The sequence below is a fragment of the Oryzias melastigma genome, linkage group LG6 (assembly GCF_002922805.2).
Source record: "Oryzias melastigma strain HK-1 linkage group LG6, ASM292280v2, whole genome shotgun sequence".
Lineage (NCBI taxonomy): Eukaryota > Metazoa > Chordata > Actinopteri > Beloniformes > Adrianichthyidae > Oryzias > Oryzias melastigma.
Window position 1 is genome coordinate 3,449,165 of NC_050517.1, and position 15,377 is coordinate 3,464,541.

At 40.9% G+C, this 15,377-nt stretch overlaps 1 protein-coding gene across 1 annotated transcript in view; it reads left to right on the top strand.

Annotated features, from left to right (window-relative positions):
- The first annotated feature begins 236 nt into the window (after positions 1–236).
- Positions 237–15,377, top strand: part of LOC112151766 (INSC spindle orientation adaptor protein) — an 82,506-nt gene continuing 67,365 nt past the window's right edge. The window contains exon 1 of the mRNA XM_024280823.2: positions 237–655. The gene's annotated coding sequence lies outside the window, so the exon portion shown is untranslated. The remainder of the gene's footprint in view (positions 656–15,377) is intronic.

The following is a 15,377-nucleotide window of genomic DNA, read 5'->3' on the forward strand; positions in this document are numbered from 1 at the left end:
GGTAAACACACTTCCACCATGTCAAAGAAAACTTTTTTTTCCTTTGCTGCCATGGCAATTTCTTCATTTGGGTCTTGCTTCTGTCCCTCCCTTCCTTTCTTCTTCCTCCCTCCCTCCTTCCTCTGCCACATCTGGAACCCAGCTTCCCTTTATTTACGTAGTCTGTTCTGTTTCTTCTTTTCCAAAGCATTATTTCTAAGTTCTTTACCTTCTCTTGTTGGCAGTTTCACTCCATCTGATGAGGTCTGCAATTACACCTCACCATATCTGGTCACTCTGCAATTACATGCTCCACCACAGCGTCTTACTTCCCTCCTCTGAGCTGCACCGCTGCTCATGTGGCAGACCGAAATAGAATAGTTAGTGTGTTTGGATGGTGGCCCAGCTGCAACTATGCTCCAGCCTTTGACTGACAGTGGGATGAGGACTTTCCTACTCACCAACAACCTTTAAGGGTGGTCGCAGTCAGTTTGGAGCAGTCCTGCTCCGAAAGGCTTCCGAGGAAGTTGCTCTCTAAAACACGGACAGCGTGAGGGAAAAGAGGGGAAAAGCGAACCAAGAGACGTACGGTTTCCAGAGCAAAGGAACAGAACTGAACTCCAACCATGAGTCACATTACAGGAACTCTACTTTTCAGATGTTGAACACAAAAAAGGTAAGCTTGGAAAGTTTGGTCTGTGTTCTTTAGCTATCAAAGTGATACTTTCAAAAGCTGTGTTTTGTTCATTGACGATTTTTGGCGAATGAGTGAGTCAAAAGCTGACAGATTGTCCAGCAGACACTTTAAACAGTGATGCTGCTGCTGGCTTCTGCAAGGTGCAATTGAAAAGCTTACTCAGATTCCACTGGCTGTCAATGGACCGTCATACAAGGAAAAATCTCCTTCACTAATAATAAGGATTTCCACTTAGTGGTATCAATAAAGTTCTAGTGTAGTCTAGTCTGTTCTAGTCTACTCTACTCTACTATGTTCTAGTCTAGTCTATTCTACTCTATTCTATTTAATTCTGTTGTAGTCTAGTCTGCTCTCCTCTGGTCTAGTCTGTTCTAGTCTAGCCTATTCTATTCTATTTCCTTAAATCCAGGTTTATCCTTATTATTGTTCAAAAATTGCTACAGTTTTGCTAAATAACGTTATTACCATATCACAAAAAGTAATGTTCATGTCAGCACATGTGCTACTCTTATGTAAATACACAACAGCAAACTCACACAGGTAAACGGGCCTATCCCAGAGTCATCGCAGACAGGATGTGGGATTCGGAGCCCAGGAAAAGAACAGAACAAACGTTTCTGCTGAAGTTTCAGGAGCTTGACAGACGTCATTGTTTCCATTTAGCATCCCAACAGAACAGTGTTGTTCACAACCCATTTTAGCCACTGAAATGTTGTGTTTTGTATCATTAGAGAAAATATTTAATGTAGGTTTTTTCCACTGCTTCATGGCACTGCTCCTTGGGTCAGTGGTTAGGGGCCCCCGCTTTAAGGAGGACTGATGACTGACTGATGAAAGTTAAAATTCTTTCCTTTAGTGAGGGGGAAAAAATGAACAAAAAGGCCAAGAATCTAAAACTATATTTCAAAGACACTCGTGTTTTCATCTCACTTTGACAAAGCTTCAGTTCAACCCTTAAACACCAGAGCTCCAGTGTTTGTGTTCTTTGATCTACTGTAGATTTTCAACCGTTAATACGATAGTTCCAGTAGACTGTGAAGGGAGAAGCGGCTCATCGAGCCGTTGTAACATGTGCTTTACTGCATACTGACGTACAGCAACTCTCCAGGTCACTAATGGCAGCAATCCTTTTGGTGGGAATTCTTTAAAACCAGAGTAAATGAAGAAACAACACAAAGCTCAGATGGAAAATATGTTGTTGTTTTTTCTGACTCATTCTGTAGGTAAACATGGTGGTGGAGGTTACAATTGTTTGGAGAAGAGGCCAGTCTGCATGTGTGGGAGTGATTTTAGTTGAGATGGTACAAAATGACCAAAATGACTTTGAGGCTGGCAGCAGTGATGACAAAACAGCTGTAATGCTGTCATTACTTTGTCGTATGTGAATGTGGTGGAAAGGGGGGAAATAATATTTGCATGTGATGAAAAAAGGCTCCCATCTATCCAAGACGTTGTGTTGAAGAGTCATGGCACCTGGACTTTAAATCTTTTTTCTTGAAACTCATCCGACTGATGAAGCCACTTGGATGAGAGGTGAAACGTTTCAACAAAGAAGATTTTAAGTCCAGATGCTATGACTCCACTTCAAGACACATGATGAAAACAAATAGCTAAAGAAAAGTAAAATATTCCTTTTAGAAGTTGAAATTGTAGTTGAGCTTATTCCAAAAAGTTTGTTCGAGTTACTCTGCATGGAAACAGTGAGGCTCGCCGTCTGCGGTGGCTGTCGTACCACCAGAGTTGGTGGCGTTGTGATGTAATGGTTGGCTTTTTGCCTCGCAGCGTGGAGGTTTGTGGGGATCCGGGCTACTAGGGCCTGAGTTTCAGGTTTATTATTTCCTTTATGTGTCTGTGTTTTCTATAAAGCTTTAAAAAAAGACATACAAGTGTTTGCTTTTTTTGTAAGTAATTGATTCTGGCCTTGTGCAGCTTATTGAGTCTGTTTGGCCTTGAGGTGGAGGAGCTGATCTGCCAGGAGATTACTGTATTATACACCTTTAAGGTAAACTTCAAAACCATAATTTAAAAAAATTATAATTCTAAACGCCTTAAATATGGATTAATTCTGGTCGTGTTACTGATGTTGATGGCTAACAATGCTGGGAGTTAGTGTTGTCATAGTAACATTTGTTATAATGGTATCAGTCTGTTTTTTTATGTTATACGTTACAGAGTTACAGGTATAGTGAAAGTGTAAAGTCCAAGTGACTGATGGACTTGTCTCTGACTCTTGTCTAGATGAATGTGTCTTATTCTTCTATGTGATCTAAGTTTGAAAGTTGACCATTAACAGTGTGACAAATATGGCACTCAGCTCTTGGTTTGAGGAGTCCTGCCCCATCACAACGTGACTCCTAATGCTGGTTAAGCTACATTTCCTTTGCAAGACAACAGCCAATAATTTAATCACTTTTCTACAAGACATGGCAGAAATACACAGTCCAATTCTGAAAAAAGTCAATGAGGATGAAGGTACAGGTTGAACAGACATCTATAAAAGTGTTTTAATTCCCTCTTCAATCATATTTTGATCCATTTTTAAGTGTTCTCAGTGGTCTTTTAATGATGATTTAGCCACTTTTAGCCAACGATAAAAAATTTTTTGGCGCAGAGCAACCCTGCCCCCCCTCTTTCTGTCATCTCTCCCGCTAGCTTACAGCCCCTCACACCTTCAAGCCAACATTAACGTTAGCGGTTCAACAAAAATAATGATCGATATCAGTTATCCAGTGGTACAGTTTAGATCCAGCTTTCAGCTCAGACGGGGAAAACAAAGACGTTCATGGACCTGGAGCAGAACGAGAGCTTATGGCCCACACATTTAGTTTGTCACACCCACAAGCAACAGCCTTTTTTTAATTATTTTTCGTAAATAAACCCAAAGCAGGATTTTCATCAGAGTGAGTTTTTAAGAGGGATGCTTATGATCGAGCAGCTTTTTCTCTTTTGTTTGAGAAATTGTTTTTTTTTTTTCATAAAATATTTCAGGAACTTATAATTATTGACATTCAGTTGTTTTATTTCAACTCACTGTTTATGTGAATATTTCAAAGTTTTTGGCAAGTGAAAACTCAATCACACTTTCAGTGAATTCAGTAATCCTGGTATCAAAGCTTTCAGTTTCAGCGTTCAGCTTTTTCAGGGCATTACTGCTTGTTTTTTGGCATTTATAATCTTTAAAGTTTTTGAAATGAGCAAAATATGCTTAATAGGAAATGAATAAGATTAGTCAAATTCGTCAAAAACGTTGTGCACTTTGAAACCATTGTTTTCAGTAATTTTTAATAATCTGGCATTGAGCTGTTATGTTAGCATTTTGGTGGCTAATTTGGGTGGTCTGGCATCAACTGGGGTATTTTTATGCTAATTGTATCTAACATGTTAGCAACATGCTAAGATTTTGGCTAATTTGTTATCTACTAAGGTTGTTAGGCTATTTCTGAGTTCAGCTAATATTTAAGCAACAAGCTGACATTTTTGACTAATTTTGCTGAGGATTTTTTGGAGTTGTGATAGTGTTTTAGCATTCTGCTAGCTTTTTTGGCTAATTTGGCACCTACTGGGGTTTTTGGGGGGCTAATTTGGAGTTTAGATAATATTTAAGCAACACACTACACATCTTAGCAAAATTGGCATGTATTGAGGATTTATAAGCAAACTTACGAACAATTTTTCAGAAATTTAAGCCAATTTCAGCACTCTTCCATAGTTCTTTAACAAAATGTAAAGTCTTTTATCAAATTTTGCATTTTACAAATCGCTTTTGCATTTTCTTCAATTAGAGTAGATTGCTTCTTTCATTTTCAGCAACTAGATTTAGTAAAGCATTCACACTATAGCATTATTGCAGCTAATGCAACTTTTCTTGTTTTGTTTTTGCTGTGTCTGAAGCAGATTTTGGTGTTTAGTGTTTCATATGCTTTCTATCGTGTGAGATCAATGGTTTTCTCCAGGTTAAACGTTGATTGGCTTCCCTCCACCCTCTTCTAGAAGACTTCACGTCTGCTTTATCCTTGAAATGACACCATACTTCAGAGAGAGACTTCTATTTTTGGTCCAGCCACTTCTAGGACCCTTTGGAAACGCCGCGGTATGTTTCCTCGATTAGAATGAGTCCTCTCCTCTGGTGCTCTAACTGCATGAGGCGTAAACAAGGGCCTTTCATTTTCCACACATCTTAGTATGACTTCAATATGAGGGCCGTAGATGATAAAGTTGGTTTCATCTGCTCATTTAGCAGATGAAAGAGGGTTACAGCCAACCATAAACATATATTTAGCGCTATTGTCTGACAAACAGATAAATCAAATGAGGGTTTGTGTCAGAGTGCTTGTTAACAGCTTTAGAGGGTGTGTCGTGGTTGGCGTCAACTCCACATGCAGGTGCGGTCCTCACTGTGCTTCCATGCTGCTCAGTTGGTTTCTTTTTTCTCCTTGGGGCGGGGAGCATCAAGGTTTCCGCAGTAAAACTCTTGTCTCTCTGAAATCTTTTCCACACAGTCTTGGGAAAAGGAGAGGAGCCGTGAAGAACTCGGTTCTGCAAAGAGGTGGAACTGACTTTTAAACGGTTGCCAGAAGCAGACGGATTTGATTCACAATAAACAGCCAATAGGCTTTCATTAGAGACTTTCTTTAAAGTCTCTGCAGGGTTTTCCTGGATGATCTGATGCTTTCTCGGTTCCAATCTATTTTCTATTGTCCAGTCTTTACACATGAACCTGGTCATTGTTGTGATTCTACGGCTTCTTTCCGTACGTTTTTTGACACGTAAAAACTCAACCACACTTTCAGGTATACGTTCAGCTCGTTACTACTTCACAATGCACATAACACATGTATGACGAGTCTATTCATCTCCTAAAAGCACCAGCAGTTGTACGGGGGATCTCTGAAGCTTCTCGGTAAAGAAGACGGAGATCCCACCTGAGAAGGAGGGCTCTGGAGACGTCATGGAACGGTCAGAAGTGCCAATCAAATCCAACATCTGTGATCCGAAGGCAAAAAGTTTGAGGAAGGAAAGATAGATTAATACATCAAGGGGACAGACAAACTCTTAACCAGGGACAGAAATCGGGTCAAAACACAGACTAACAGAAGTTATGAGGCTGTGAAATGCTGGACTGTGAGCTAAGGTACAACCAACCGGCACAGAGTGAGGACCTGTCAGTCCCAAAGACTGTATAAGAATTACTGGACAGAGCAAGCCCCCCTACTTCCGTGTTCATACAGGAAGTACCACTGGGTTGCAAAAAGGCCAAAGTCCCATTGACTTACATTGAGAAACAGACAGTTATTTCTCAGTCATTTTATATGTCAGAATAATCATTCTTCCTCTGCTGCTTTCTGATTAACTTCTTTTTTCTAATCCTAATTTTTTTTAAAGATTTTTTTTCCATTAACACAAGTTATTAGAGTTATAAATTGACCAATCAGATGGCTCAATAAGCGTTTGTGGGTCTGACGTCGAACGTCTGGGGGGTTTGAGTGACAGATGACGGGTAGCCAATGGGAGCAGACTTCATCAATGGGTCCATGAAGACCTTTTAACACCTACTTTACAATTCAACAATGTACCAATCATTGTCCTACTGTTGTTTTCCTCAATGGAATGTACCGATGCAGCAGTTTAAAACAACAAGAGGAGCATGCTGTCGACATTTTTAGATGAGGATTTACTCTGTAGAAATAGATTTCACTCTGAGGTTATGTGTTTGGACTTTTTTGTTTGTTTAACGTTTCTTTTTTTTTATTTTACTGTTTTGATTGCAGCTTATAAATGATAAGTTGCGTATACGCGCATAAAATCACATCTTAGCCGCACTTTTCCAGCTTCAGCCTGAATTAGACGCAGCCGTCTGAGGAGCGCGAGACAAACTTGAAACTTGGTCGTATTTTTAAACAAAAAAAAAGACCCAGCTGTTCACTTGTTAGGATGGTTATTTATTTTAAATACCGCTGAACGCGCTTCTCACGTGCATCTGATCAGACTCTAACCTGGCCGCGCATGTGAAGAGACAAGCTGCTGTTGACACGCGCAGTTCTCCAGCGGCGTCACCCAAATGCTCCTTTTATCTCGACAAAAAGGAATAAATGTAAGTAAATCCCAAAGGACCGCTGACAGAATCAAAAGTTGGAATGGTTCTCCCTCAAAGGCTTGAACAATGACTTGTACGATTCTCCCGATCCGCCGTTATTAAAGTAGAAGCTGTTTACATCCCGCGGTCTCGTGGTCGAGGCGTGGAAAGAGGCAGACGGTTGCAATAAACTCACTCCTGATTGGCGACAGTACTTCCTGTAGATTCCATGACTCAGCTATGACTCAGACCAATCGCTGAAGATGGGTTGCAAATGGCGGTATCTGTTTCAGGAATTGACGGTGAAAGCAGCGGCCTACTTTCACGAGGAGAGGAAGTAATGCATTTCCAATGGGGGACCTCATTGCTCGATCTGTCCATTATTTTTACAGTCTATGGTCAGTCCTAAACACTGTGGCTCACAGGTGGATGAATGACAGCAATTAGGCATTAGGTGGAGGCTGGGAGAATGGAGAGCATGCCAAGCAAAACTCACCACAGATCATGGAACTCAGCTGCTTTACATTAAAACAAAGCTCAAGTCAAAGATATTTATCAGATAGTTGTAAGCTGAGCATCATGTCCAGAATATCCAGTCTCTGCCTGTCTGTATTGTAATTACATTTCTGGACCTTTCTGACCCGTTTTAAATGTCTCTGGATTTTTGCCAGTGGGTTATGCATATTAGATTTATTGACTCCCCAGACAGACTAATTGCATATGACTGGCAGAACCCTCAGTCTGTATTTAAGCTGAAAAAAATAGATTACAGCACCAAGGCTTGAAACACAGTATTGGGAGTTCATTGAGACAGATCAAACTTTCTAGATGGAGTTTAGAAGTTGTTTTTGTCGGTTACCAATGACATAAAGTTTAGTAAATCTACTTAACCAACATGAAGAGCCAAATGAGCATAGACTCTGGATGCCAGTTGTTCGAGCTCAGATATCTCCTAATGGAGAACCGCGATCTACAACCAGACTGACAAACAGTCCTCTCTGGATTGGTGGGAGTAAGTAATGTGTGCGTAACCGGCACTAATAGCATGGTGTAACAACTGAAAGAGTGATTGCAACAGTTGCCATAATTTAGGTCTTCAGTCATTAGCGTACAAGCAGGTTATGAGAGGAGGAAAACGTGTGGCCCAGCAACCAGAAACTAGTTCAATTCTGTTCAGTTTTATTTCTATAGCCCAATATCACGATGTAGTTGGATCAGTGGTCACTGTACAAAGACATAAAGTCAGTCATAGAGTAGAACAGTAGCTGGTTGCTAAACTAATCTAAGTTATCCTGGCATCCCTGCCTTAGACCCTCCTTCTCGGTGAGTAAAAACTCATAAAAAAAATAAAAAAAATGGGGGGAAAAAATAAGAAACCTCAGGGATGTCCACATGAAGGAGGGATCCTCTCCCAGGACGGACAGATGAAGAATGAGCTTATCTAACTCTATGACTACATGTTTAAATAGTGGAGCAGATGAGCTTCATCCAGATGGGCTGGGGGTCACCTGGGGATGCGAGACGTGCCAGAGGCGAGGTCCACTGCCAAGAACAGGAACACAGATGAGCCACCTGAAATCTCTCCCCCTCTGAGACGCAAAACGAGCCAGAGACGAGGTCCTTCATTCTGATACATCCACTTGCAGACATCCATGAATGTCTTTGTTTTTCTCGTCTGAGCTGGAATCTGGATCTAACCTGTACTGCTGGATAACTCTAAAATTGCTCACCGTTTTTGTCGCACTGCTAATGTTAGTTTGGGGTTGTGAGGGGCTATAAGCTAGTGGGAGAGCATGTAAACATAGGGCTAAGCGGGGGGTTACTTCCGCACCAATAGTCTCGCCCACAACTCAGAAGTAAATTTTTTATGAACTCCTGCTGCTCTGCAGAAACTTTGTCCTGAAAACAATACTGTTTTGTTCTTTAAATTTGGCAAAAAAATCATCATCATAATTAAAAGAACAATGAAAATAGATCAAGAAAGGATCGGCGAGGAACTTTAAAGGGTTCAAACCATCACTCACCATTCACTGAGTATGGCTGACACACATTAAAACCACTAAATCCCTTTAGTAAACCCATAAAGCTGAATGTGGATGCTGCTGCTGTGAAACACGTGGACACCAGACGCTGCTCTGATGTGAGAACAGTTTGTTGTAGAGTCACAGATGACGTCCAAAAGAGTGATGGCATTTGAGACTCCAGAAGACTCCTCAATGTTGGGACCCAATTAGGAGAATGCAGGCATTCATTTCTGTGTAGGTGGACCCAGAATAGCAGACACTCCACTGCCTAAAAGGGGGGGTCGATCAATAAGCGACTGGTTGAATCAGAGCGTCAGCTTCAAGCTTGTCTTCTGTTGACCTGCTTTCTTCTCCTTCTTCTTTCCTTCCCATCTGCATCAGCTAATTGGTCGGAGGAGACGGCTTTCTGAGCTTTGGTCTGTTTATCTGTCTCTGCTGCGATTGCTATCACACATAGCTGCTTTGTGGCTGAAGTTTCAGTTCATTGGGGAGATTATGGAACAAAATGGAGGCTGTGCGCTTCTGTTTGCTGTGAGATTCACAGAAGTTAGAAAGGTCACCACTCCTCACATCTTGTGGAACGTCTGAGAACACCTCAGGGAATCCTGAGTGGTCGTACTCAGAGTTTCTCTCAATGTCCTTCAGGCAATGTTTATCCATTTGGATAACCCTGCAGTCTCTTCTGTTGTCTGCTTCTGGCTCACGATATGAAGTTTTCAGATGAAAATATAAAAGACAAAAGAACAGCTTTGAAGATTTTTTTTTTTGTGTGCTTTTTTTGGTGAATGCTTAAAACATACACTAAATTCAAATAAATACATTTAAAGGTTCTATAGCGTGCTATTCTTTAGCCTTTCAGAGTCAATTATTTCCATAAATATGATCATGTAATGAACTTGGCGCACCAAAGAACTAATTATTAATCAAATTAGTTATTTTGTGAACTTTCTTCCTCCCCGGAAGTAAGACGACTCGATCTCTGAGGCTCTGCCTTTCACTCCTTGTGGGTTATCCATGATGTCCTCCTACAGTCAGCCTCTGCAGCGTGTCTGTGTGTCTCCCACATAAACAAACATACACATTTTTGCAAATTCATTTAAAATAAAAGCATTTTGACGATCACTGCTAGCTTCCCGCAAAAAGTGACTTAGCCTGGGACGGTCCTGGCAGCACAGACGCTTCCTGGAAGGGGCTGTTCCCCACTTTGTGACATCACAATGTGAGGACCCACTCATGGTGGAGCTTGGAGAGCAGGTTTTTAAAGGAATGCTCAGAGATGCGTAAATGGAGAAACATGTCTAGTATGTCTATGTATGGAAGCGTTTGTGGCTCATAATTCAAAATAAAAGTCAATACTGGAAATGCTTTTTCATTTTCACAATATACCTGCATTACTTGTCTCTTGAATAAAATTAAAAAAGCAAACAGCTTTTTCATTTTCTTCATCAATACTGCTCATTCTGGGATATAATTAAAGTGACAAAGCCAATGAAGATTGCGTTTTCTTTTCACATCTCATCGTGCTAAAAGTGTCTCATAAATCAGTTGAAGTTAGCATTTCCAGAGGACGCACCACGATGACGTCAGTGCTCGCCTTCCCTCTGCTCTGCTTGGCATTACTGGTATAGTGCATGCCATTCTCATTAAATTATATAGAGAAATGGAAAAAAGGAAGGAAGAGGAGGAAAAACGAACTCAAAGCAAAAAGTTTATCTTTGCATCTACAACTAACTGGAAATTTTTTTCTTCCATATTTGGGGTTGTTTTGTGAGGAATCAACATTGTAATAAACGTAAACGCTCAAAAGTGGTTTAGACCCTTTAAAAACAGCAGATTTAAACAATCTAACTTGCATCTTTGGAGAAACCACATTACTTTTGTTCTTAATACTTGTGATTTTTGAACAGCCAAATAATAGTATAAGTTTTCTCAACACTTGACTGAACTCAACCCTGCATCGGTGACCAAGGAAAACACTGGGCAACGCTCAAATATTCCATTGTTTATTCTTGTGGCAATAAAACAGATGAGTGCAGGTTGAACCCCACGAGGGAATATAAAGAGTTCAGACCACATTTAAAAAAATGTATCTTGTGAAATTGACTTTATATTACCAATAAACCACGAAACAGCATTCAATATCAAACAGGATCACTAGAGTCGACAACATTCTGTCAAATCTCCTCACAGAGGTAGAACTTGGCCCAACCTGAACACCTAACCGATGCAGATATCTCTCTAGATGTAGTCAGGAGAGTGCTGCCCTTTATTGGTTTGGGGTTTTAATACTCTAAACTCAAACTCAGCAGAATGTCAAGAACTGGTAGTGTAGGACCCAAAATGCACAAGGCCAGGCTTGTGAAGGAAAGTCAAAAGTTCAATAAATGAACCTGAGTTCATCAGTTCAACGTGATGAACTCAGGTTCTTGAACGCACATTTAGCCCATGTAGCCCATGTTCACACTGGACAAGCAGGTAGGAGCTTCTTTTTCTGCTGTTTATTAGCCCATGTCTACCACCTGTAGTTGGAAGAGGTTTGGTGTGAAATGTCAAAGTGGTGCAAATCTGGTGAATCTCGCTCCAGGCTTTTTCTTTCACAACTCGTTTCTGAAATGTGAAAGACTTGAAAGAAAGATAATTCCGGCTGGGCACAAACCACAGTTATTTATTTCTCCTTTGTGATCATAGTTACAACAGTTGGCACTTCTGTATTTGGAAAAGGACGAGTCAGAACCAAGTCCGTAAGTGGTTACAGTTCAGCTGTTTCATGATTAAGCAGTCAAAAGTTCAGCTGGTTGAACTTTCACCAGACTTGTGTGAAGGGTTTGAGAACGGACTGAAACACCAACCCGAGAGTTCTGAACATGGAAACCTGAAACACGGCTTTACATGAATTTAAACAGACTTTTCAATGACAGAGGCTGAACGTGAGTCACCTCGGCCGGTGTGAAGGTACCTTAACACCTCTCATTTATAGTCAAATTAAAGGGATGTTCCTAAAATCTGTGCTTGAACTGTTATTTTCACCCTATCAAGAAAAACTGCAGGTGTCAAAGAATTATTTTACCTGTCTTTAAAGAAACTTGAAATCCAAAAAATAACATTTCAGCATGACCTTTTTAATCCGTCTAAGTATTTTTGATAGAACATGCTGCATCTCAAATTAGACATGCCAGACCTTTAGCCAGATGTGATTAGCCAGATAAAACTTTTCCCAGGGTTTACTTTTCATACCTGAGGTGGAAAAGAATAGCTCAGAAAAGGCTTTTTAAGTGCCAGATGTTTTTTTGGTGTTCCCATTTGGAACATTTCTCGAATACCTTGGGATTTCTGTAACTGATACTGACTTATAATACTGCCTCCATGCATGTCCCATTTACCTTTAAACTAGTGTTGGAATTTCTGTCAGCAGAAAAGGGTTAAACAATCCTGCTCTGAAGTAAAATACTTCTTGTGTTTCTTGGCTCAGATCTGGGCAGGACATCTCTTTAACTACAACTCTTTCCTTAAATCTGCACAACGACCCAACCCAGTTAATTTACCCTCACCTCCTAATGTCAAACAGCTGTACCGTTGACTTGCCAAGAGCTGCTGCCATTGCATCCTCCTCCCATCGTGTCTGTTCTCTCTACCTCAACCGTTCACACTGGGGACTTAATATCAGTTCTCTGAAAAGTCCGACTTTGGAGTGTAACTATGCAGTCATTCATTCAAGCATGACTTATAGTCAATAGGTATTAGTTTGTGAGTTTAAATCATGGGTGAAAATAAGCGTGGAGGGACCAACAGCTCACTATAAATGATCAAGTTCTTGCTTCTCTTTACTGCTGTCTGCTTCTCTGACATACGGACCATAATGCCTTAATACCAAATCCAAACCAACTGATCTCATGGAACATATCTGTATGTTGTAGGACTGTTTGACCTTAATATCCCTAAATGGATCACCTACTTCCAAACTTTTGAGAGGAACCCAGCTGCAGACAAGACGGCGCCTGACATCAGTGACCTGAAGCGGAAAATATACAACTTACCCAAACCCTAATATGATCAGTATTAAAAAAATCTATATTAAAGCTTTAAAATGGGTAAAACCTAACTGTTAGGGTCACCAGTTTAAAGAAAGTAGTTTTGAGTCACATGGGCTTATTCTGGTTCTGGTCGAGGACCAGTTCTGGATGTTAGGGGCTGGCATATCGATGAAGTATTGATACTAGCCCAGCCAGCAAGGCCAAGTGGGCCCCATATAGTTCAAAAGTGGGCAGAGAATGTGGGGCCCAATTGGGTTTGTCTGCAGTTTCCCTTGTGGCCCCAGCTGTGTTTGCCCACATGGGCTTCGCTGCCTAGGGACTGGAGGCCAGGACAGCGACCCTGCTAGCTCTGCTGACTCCTGGGCGGCAGCACTTGCTTGCTTTGCCGGACCCTGGGCAGTGGAACTCGCTACGCTGTCCACCGGGCAACTGGCTAGCATAGCCACCTAAGCCACTAGGCCTTGTTGGCTGGGAGCATGATGAAATTGATACTTTTGCTGCATTTTTTCTTCAATACGTACAGTAGAGAGCTTAAATTTACTCACAGAGTTCATGTGAGCGTGGTGTCTATCTGTCTCCAGTGTTGTCAGATTGGGCGGAAAAAAACTCCCAAGTTGAACAAAAATCCACCCAATCTGGTGAGGTTTTTAGAGGACCTGCTGTCACCAATCAGGAGTGAGCTTGTTGTGAGTCCACACCCCTCTCACTGAAAGCAGCTCGGGAGAATCTGTCAATCAAACGTTGGATGCGGGAACCACATCTGATGAGTCAGTTTGTGCAACTCACCACTCTCTCATTGGTCAAATGTTATAGCTTTTTAAAAAATTACTGTTTCCTTATTATTATTGTATTATGGCATTTCTAATATATATGTTCTATATTTGATGCATTTTCAGGTCATATTGTTGTAATTAATTGTAGTTAAGAAACATTTTTGAACTGTGAAAAGTCTCAGTCATGTGTTTCATTACAAACTTGTTGATCAAAAAGTTGGGTAATTCCAAAGTTATTCTAGAACCAAACATTTCAAGAAAAATCATTGGTATTGATATCTGTGATTTAGCCCTGAAATGACTTGGTATCAGATGATACCCAGAGTCCCAGCATCGCCCACTCCTACTGGACGTTGCTGTCTGCAGCCAGGTTCTCCTGAAACTTGGGCTACATTCACACTGCCCTGGGCAAAGGTTGTTCAAGTGACCACGGTTGATATGATAATATTTTATTTTGGACATTTCAGACTTTCTATGAAATAGTAACATTAACGTTTGTATATGCATGTTTTGGACTTTTTGAGTTTTGGGTTTTCTATGCAAGTTTCTGTGACTGTTTTCTAGCTCGTGCTGAAAAATACATGGCCATTGAATGTGCTTTGAAGGTTAAACCAGATGAACTCTGACCAATCAGGAACCTGGATCTGGAAGTGATGTATGGATACTCTTTCTTTTAATTCACAGAAATATGGAGTGTTTGAAAATCGATCATTTAGGAGAAATGAATGATTGTGGTTTGTGACCGGGTGGAATTCTATGACACCAAGTCTGTCATACAGTATATCGGAATAGAGCTGTGAAAGAAAAAGTCTGGAGCAAGATTTGCAACATTTTGCACAAAGCTTCCTACTGTCGGTGGTAGAGATGTGCTGGAAACAGTAGCAGGAGAAATAGAAGAAGCTTCTCTCTGCTGATTCAGTCTGACCAGAATATTCTTAAGACACGTTCAACAAACACACATAATCACGCAAAACACTGCGGGAAAAACAATGAAATGTTCCCAGACTTTAAATGTTTTATTGCAGGCACTCATATTTATAGCTCTACCATCACAAAAATAGAGAATGACACAAAAAGGAGAAACACTTTCCTTTGATTCAACTGAATGAGTTTTTTCTTTTTGTACAGTGTTTTAAACTTGAAAAAAGGGATTTTAACAGACTCTTTTTACAGGCTTGACTCTCGTTTCTCTTTGTTTTATTGCGACTTCGTGCTGTTTGAGCAGCTCCACCAAAGCAGTTAGAAGTTCAAAGTGATTTTATGGTTCCCTGTATGCAGAAGTGGAAACCTCTCCACCCATCAAGAAACCCTTCATGGCTTACTGTGTGGTGACAGAGGACCGAGCCCCAGTGTGAATTCAACAAAAAAAATGTTTTTCTTTTTTTTGTTACCATGAGAGCTAACCATTTCTAACAGAAGAGATGACTCAGTTCTGTGGTGCAGTCTGTTTTTTTAGTATGAGCTGCACATCTGGGCTGCACGGTGGTGTGGTGGTTAGCACTCTTGCTTCAACAGGCACTCAGACTCTGGTTCAAACCCCGTTTGAGACCTTTCTGTGTGGAGCGTGCATGCTCTCCTTGAGCATGTGTGGGTTTGTTCCTCCCTCACTCCAAAAACATGCTTTGTATGTAGATTGATGACTCAAAATTGTCCCTGCATGTTAATGTGAGCGAGTGTGTGACCCTGTGGCACACTGGAGAACCATCAAGGGCAGGGATGTCAAACTCAATCACACAGTGCAAAACACACCTTAGGTCGCGGGCTGCACAGGATAAACATTTATTCAACGCTCTAAAACTA